This window comes from Delphinapterus leucas, chromosome 17 (assembly GCF_059928025.1).
Source record: "Delphinapterus leucas isolate spDelLeu-1000000601 "Yukka" chromosome 17, BTC_Dleu_Yukka2, whole genome shotgun sequence".
Classification (NCBI taxonomy): Eukaryota; Metazoa; Chordata; class Mammalia; order Artiodactyla; family Monodontidae; genus Delphinapterus; species Delphinapterus leucas.
Genome location: NC_143145.1, coordinates 34,480,875 through 34,488,742, shown reverse-complemented (window position 1 = coordinate 34,488,742; position 7,868 = coordinate 34,480,875).

Here is a 7,868-nt window from a genome sequence, read left to right as displayed (position 1 = left end):
TACCTCGCTCTCCTCTGCGGCCCCGAAGCTTTCCCTTACGCCACCCTCAGTCTCCGCCCGTGAAGGGGCTTCCTAGTGTGTGGAAACCTTTCCTCCTTCACAGCTCCCTCCCACTGGTGCAGGTCCCGTCCCTATCCTTTTGACTCTGTTTATTTTTTTTCTTTTCTTTTCTTTTTTTTTTTTTTTTTGCGGTACACGGGCCTCCCACTGTTGTGGCCTCTCCCGTTGCGGAGCACAGGCTCTGGACGCACAGGCTCAGAGCCCATGGCTTATGGGCCCAGCCGCTCTGCGGCATATGGGATCTTCCCAGATTGGGGCATGAACCCGTGTCCCCTGCATCGGCAGGCAGACTCTCAACAACTGGGCCACCAGGGAAGCCCTGTTTATTCTTTTTTCTTTTGCCCTACCCAGGTACGTGCGGGAGTTTCTTGCCTTTTGGGAGGTCTGAGGTCTTCTGCCAGCGTTCAGTAGGTGTTCTGTAGGAGTTGTTCCACGTGTGGATGTATTGCCCTCTGCACCCCTGTTGCTGTGCTCTCCTCTGTGGCTCTGAACCTCCCCACCCCCTGTCCCCGCCAGTAAGGGGCCTTCCTAGTGTGTGGTAACTCTTCCTCCTTCACAGCTCCCTCCCAGAGGTGCAGGATCCATCCCTATTCCTTTGTCTCTCTCTCTTTTTTTTTTCTTTTGCCCTACCTATGTACCTGGGGATTCTCTTGCCTTTTTGGAAGTCTGAGGTCTTCTGCCAGCGTTCAGTAGGTGTTCTGTAGGAGTTGTTCCACATGTAGATGTATTTTTGATGTATTCGTGGGGAAGAAGGTGATCTCTACGTCTTACTCCTCTGCCATCTTGAAGGTCTCCCGAGCTACATACTTTTAATATCCTCATTTGCAGTAGATACTGTTGACCACCCACCCAGATCCCTTTTACAGGACTGGTGCACCCACAGCCCAGCTGCTGCAGGTGTTGCTTAATAGCTCATACCTCCACCTTACTTGGAGGATTGCCCTTGACTGAAGAGAGGCACCCAGCCAGCCCTCCAACTCCTCCTTCCCACACCATGGGTAGTCAAGGACTGCCTGATATGGGAACATAATAGCCCAGCCCCTCAACTCTGGGCAGGACAACCTCTGTGGTCCATCCATACTGCAGAGTGCCCTGCTGGGTCAGGCTGAGGCTGAACTTCTGAAAACTCTCTTTCCCCTGCCAAATGCTGTTTTCTTTACTCCCTTATAAATTTCTTCTAAGGGCACTTCCTCAATAAATACTTGCCCAAGAATCCCCATCTCAGGCATGGCTCCAGAGGAGCTGATTTTACAGATGATGAAACTTGAGACAGAGAAGGGTAAAGTGATTTGCCTAAGGTCAAACAGAAAATGGGAAAGCTGAAGTTTGAAGCCAGACAATCTGGCTCCCAGCCTGCACTCTTCCCCACCAGTGTAATGACTACTTCTCCAACCTCCTTTTTGGCCACCTCCTTTCATAGGTGGCTGGGTTTTTGTTAAATTTGGCTTAAATTTTAAAGAATGAGTTGATGCATGGTTTGAACAATACTTTTACTATTGAAATAAGAGACTGAGTAATGAATTATTCACCTTGGAAGAATAAAGGGACATATTGCTCCTTCTGGCCACAAGGCAGTCCTATAGGGGAACCCCACTATGACCATAAAGTAAGTACTGCTCAACCAGGGGGCACAACAGAGGCTGATAACCCAGCCCCCCAACCACCCATCATGGTTTTAGGCCATCATAGGGAGAAACCAAGCCACATAAAAGAAGTCGAACCCATCCAAGGATAACTCCTTGGGGAGCTAGACTCAGAAGCAGCACACATGTGATCCACCACACTGTCCTCAGAAAGTTGTTCAGATCATATCTCATATCTGAATTAGGCTACGAAATTAATACTGGGAAATTGTGCCCGTGCAAACAGCCACCTGTGGGAATACCAGCTGGGTTTATGTATGCTTGCAAGTACTCAGTTGGGCACTAAAGGAAATCGGGCCCTGAAATGGCCAAATTGGGGTCCTTTTGACACTCCAAAACGATTTTGAGTGTGAAGTTAAAGCCGGCAGTCTTCTGGATCTGTGCCTGCAACGTTTACCAGAAACAACAGTGGTAATATTTTTCTAAAATTAGATTAGCAGGGGAAAATATTTGTAGGGCTAGCTCCATGGATCCTTTGGAGAAACATCCAAGTTTTTAAAATTTTAGAGAGCTCTTATCTTAAGCTGTTGTACCTATTCTAATTGGTATGTAGATGCCCCAAAAGGCTTCAAAATTCCAAAATAGCCTCATTGAAAGATTTGTTGTAGAAGGCTACTGAAAGTAATGATATAAAAGGTACCTAAAACTTTAACTACTGTTTCTCTCTATCCTTCTTTGAGTACTCATTCTAGTAATCTTCTGAATTGCCTTTCCAGTCTGAAGACACTATTAAGTGGTTACCTTTAGAAATGGGACCACATGAGGCTGTAGGCAAGCCTCTTCGTATCAAAGGCCAAACTGAGGGTCATAGTTAAACCCAGGGGAGGATCCTCAAAAGTGTTTGTAAGTGGATTCCCAAAATGGGAGGCCACCAGTCTGACTGGTGGAGCCTGATAGGAATTGGAGCCTGATAGGAATTGATTTTGGGGGGAGGGGCACTTCTCCCCTAAGCTAAATGAGGGAAAGTAAAACATTCTAACATAGATGAATGGGTGTTGTCAGTCCTTTGATATCATTGAGGTGGCCACCCAATTCTTTGAGGAAAAAAAACTGTCCTTGTTTTACAAGTCTAGTCTTTACAGGACCAGAGGTGTGGATCCAGAAATAATCCAAAGCCTACCAATCCTTTTACCACTCCCCAAACCTCCCCTATTTATCATAAGAGGCTTGTAAGTGTTGAGGGAAAAAATTTGTTTTCTGGCCTTATGGGAACAAAGTCATCCTAGAAGGAGCTTGCCTTTCTCCTCCTATGCCTTTGAGATGCAAATGTTTTACCTGATTTTTCCAGGAATGCTTATCTCTGCTATGTTTTTAAAATGCAAATTCCAGGAAAGGGGGTAGGTAATTTGGAACTTATCAAGGACAAATAGAAATCTTAAGTGTCTTTTCCATAAATAGTAGTAAAAAGTGTTTAGCCATAGACAGGTGACCTTGATTTGTTCCATCTGCCGGAAACCCAGTGTGTATCCAACCTCTTTCGTAACTGATCGATTTTATATTGTTGTACACGATTCATGACTGAAATTTTGGAATGGGAGCTGAGGTCTCTGTGAGTGTTTGTACGTAGCTATATGTGTGTTGTAGATGTGTGTTGCAGATGTGTGGTATTGCCAAAATTAATTTGTAAAAGAGCTCTACTTAATTGGCTTAAAGGAAATTAAGTGTTTACAAAAATACTTGGAAATATAAAAGAAACTGGCCAGAATGAACTTCAGGTTCACGTGATCTGGAAAATGTTCAATATTGAATTAATATCTGGTATTAAAGTTAGTCTAAGCTTGTTGGTTTGATTAATATGGACACGTCTTTAGAAAAGATGTTGCAGGAAGGAATGGGGCACGAAAGGATGGTCATGTCCCAGGTCTCGGGCGAGTCTCTGGAATGGCCACCGAGTGTGGGTTCTTGGCTTCGCTCAGGAAAGAGCTCAAGAGCGAGCCATGGTAAAGTGAAAGGTTTATTCAGGGAGATACACACTCCATAGACACAGTGTGGGCCATCTCAGAAGGCAAGAGGCCATGGGAGAAACACACTCCACAAACAGTGTGGGCATTCTTGGAAGGTGAGAGGTCCCAGGGTATATATAGGGCTGTCAGTTTCTATAGGGGTGGGTAATTTCATAGGCTAATTAATGGGAGGAGTATTCCAGCTATTTTGGGGAAGAGGTGGGGACTTCCAGGAATTGGGCCACTGCCCACTTTTTTGACCTTTTATGTTTGGCCTTGGAACTGTCATGGCACCTGCGGATGTGTCATTTAGCGTGCTGATGTGTCACAGTGAGCGTATACTGAGGCTCAAGTCTACTTGTCTGCCATCTTGGACCTAGTTGGTTCTAACCAGTTTATGATGCATCCTTGGGCTATGTCATTCTTTTAAAGGTTGTGCCCTGCCCCTTTCCTGTCTGAGTCATCAATATTAAATATAATACTTTCACTGTACCTAGGTTTACTAGAAATCAAATAAGACCTTATTACTGTTAAAGTTTGTCAGCAAGAAAAATAATGGTATGAAAACGTTTTAAGTAAATAAAATAGAGGTAAATAAGAGCTTTAGGTAAACTCTTTAGGAATAACTGTTTTGGGAATGTCTACTTTAAGGATAATATCTCCAGATTTTGGTAACCTGAAACAAAACTAAGTTAAACTACGAGAATTTCTTCACTATCTGGGTGATTACAAGTAGAATAAAATACTAGAACATTAATTGATGGGCAGGCCTAAGTTTACCTACTTTTGTCTTATGAGAAACTGAAGATGTTTATTAGATACATGGCTTGTATCACATTGAAGAAAGAAATTCTATAAGAAGGTGTATGTTTCTAGAGGTTATAAAATACGTTCATAATTGTCAATCAGGAAATGCTGGTATGACAGTTTATAATTACTTGCTTCTTGGTTTTTGCTAGAGATTAAGATTCTAAGGTTAAGAATTATATGGGAAACATTTCAGTATGCAAGGAAAGTAGGACGTGTGTTTTCAGCCAAAAAAAGAGGAATGAAAATGTATTTTGTTAAAAAAAGGTCATTTTGTCCTAGAGCTGGTTGTTTCTAAATGGATACATAAAGTTGTCAAATGTTTGTGGAAAGGGGACACTGAGAGTTTTGTACATGATCAAGATTGGCCTAAATTAGATAAGATTGAACTTAATTAAGAAAGTGAATTTTAAAAGTAAAGTGGGACAAAACCTGAATTTGGTTCTCTGAAAGGACAAAGTTTTCTTAAAATATTGAACTGTTTTTGATAATAGATTGTGAGTTTCTTTGTGTTTAAGTGATCTGTATTTGCTAGTGAGATCTTCTATTGTCACTTTAGTTAAGTGAATGGGTGTTGTTTCACAGTGACCCGTGATTCTATTTGACCAAGTGTTGTAAAACTTGATATTTTTGACAAACTTCCCAAAGATAAAATCCTAAATGAAGCTCATCTGACCTCTAGCTAATTTTGAAGTTTTCCAAAGGGTCCCTAGAATACCTCAAAATATTTGTTTTCTCTCCATCTCAGAGAGAGGAATATTAAACTACTTAGGCTTCTTTGGTATGTTAAATTACATGGGAAGCATTGTCAAATAGGTGGTGATGAAACTTCTTAGATTGTACCCTATGGGTAAATGTTACCAACATACATATTCTAGAAATTATATGGAACTCCTAAAATTCTGGTAGGTCCTGGTAAAAATTATATCAGTCATAATTTTAGTAATTATCTTAAATTGTTGTGTGTCACAGCAGTAACCAAGTTTTCCAATTGCATTATAATCAGGTCTTTAACCTTGACTTTTTAAGTCTTTTGACATTTATAGGCAGTTATCATTGTACTCTTTTTGCAAAATGCTTCATCTTCAAGATCCACAGAGAGTACTTTTTGACGTGAACAGATTTCTGATAATTTTCACATCATACTGCTGAACTGGGTAAGAAATTAGAATTCTAATAAACTGGATGGCTTCATGTAACTGTTACCAGAAGATTAAGATCAAGGACTAGTCACACAGGAGTGGGTGAACAGACTATGGTTATAATTTTTGGTTTTTGTCTGAAATATTACTGGGTTTTAATCTGTTTTCCAGATATAAGGAAACCTTTAAAATATACCTCTGTAAGTAGAACTGAAACCTTATCTTTTCTCTCTACCAGATGCCTCCAGAATTTGGAAACGCTTAGGTTCCCAGCAGCTTTATCAGGCCTGTAAGGAAGGCCACCTCCTAAAAGGTACAGGAAACTCACTGTATTTTGGGGACCTTGAGAAGAGAGGAATTCGCCTAAATCCATCACCCAAATCTATAGATATCACAGGTTGAATGTATGACATACCTTTGGTATGGGTTTCCTAGCCCTGAGGTTTTTAAAGTTCAATCTGAGATTCTTTATGAAAAGTTCCAGCACAGCCAATTTAAAAGTCTATGTGGTCAATTACCTAGACTTATTTTGCAAACAAATAAGTCTTAATTTGGCTATATTTTGTAGAAATGAGGGTACTTTTAGAGAGAAAAAGATTGTTTCAGTGAATACAGAATTATAGTTTTGTTAATTGATGTCTGTATTTACTGGCGAAGACTCACTTCCCAGATAACTCCTTGTTAATTTAGTCATTAAAAAGACACTGTTTCTGAAGTTTATCACAGTAATCTAACTTTGGAAGAAGATCAAGATGCATCATGACCTGCAACCGTTATGCATACTGGAAAAGACATCAGATAAAGGACTCTTTTGGGCCACTTCGGAGGGGACCTTATCAGACCTCTACAACTGAATGAACTGCAACTCCAATTTCCACACCTGACTTAGACTAAGACCAGCACTACCAGACCAGGATGAGAATATTACATCAGAAGTAGACAGCTGACCCAAGATGCCAGAGCAGGTCTGTATACTGATTACTTTGACAATTGCTCACACTTTTGCTAATGAACCAAATGTATTTCTTGGGCTTAATCCCATGCAAGTTTCAAAAAAAAAAAAATCAATTCAATTGCTGGGTTTGTGGCCAAGTACCAGTACTCCCAGGTTGCCTTGGTGGATTTCTCCTCTCCAAAGCTCTAACTGGATGGTTCTTAGACATTTTATTTCAAACGAAACTCTAGCACCATGCAAGCTAACATTGCCACCAATATCACTAACTGATACCCTCTTACCTGGCCAATTAACGGTGCATGTTCTCAACCTGGCCGTAATACTCCTTTTTTATTAGATGTTGAATATTGGGTAGCTCCTAACAGGACCCAATGGATTTACTGAACAAGTTTATGACCTTGGCTCTCTCCCCAGGTTGGTTAAGAAGATAAAAAACTGGTTTTCCTTGGGCTCAAGGTCACCTATGGCTACCGTGGAAACAGCCCCTGTCAATCTGTAATGTGAGTACTCTGGTTACTATCAGTTTTCCAAATGGCATGAACATTTATCCATGATATTTGTTTACTCATCTTATGACCCATGAAGTGTCAGATTTCTGCTCTGAACAATCCTCTTCCTAGTTTAGGGGAAATACTAGGAAAATGGTTTTGTTCAGGAGGATTTTGGCTTAAATCTTTGCTAATGATATTGCTACTACTACCAATTTAGTTTGTGGAACTTATAAGTTGATACTTTCCTGCCTTTCATGCTGTGTCACCTACTCGTACTAAGATAGTGTCTAAATGACTTGAAACTATAGATCACATCTGTAGTTCTATATAAAATAATGGACATACCCCACACCCATGTGAGGAAAATTGGCTTAAGTCTTACTGGACAACTTAGAATTGAATGTCAGTCCTTGCCAAACATCCTGCTAGTACAACTGCCCCGAAAGGAGAGAATCGGGCCATTAAGACCAGGCATCAAGGGACAGGCAAGCAGCCATCCTGGTTTTGAGGGACCAAATATTTGATCACCTAACACTTTCTACTGAAAGATTATTTCACAATTTCCCCCCATTGATCATTAAAGGTCATATTTTATGGCAAGACAAGAAAAACTTAAACTTTTCTCTGCCCTTTGGTGGCCTCTCTCCCCACTACTATGCATTGTGTATCTGCATTATGCATCGGCCAAACCTTCCCCATTGGCAGAGATACCTGCTCAACCATAGAGAGCAACACTCTCCTAGCATCAGAAAGACAACTCCTTAAAAGATAGTATTCCTTCTTGATCTTGTAAGGGGCCAAGATGATGCTTAGACTTGGATTGTGTA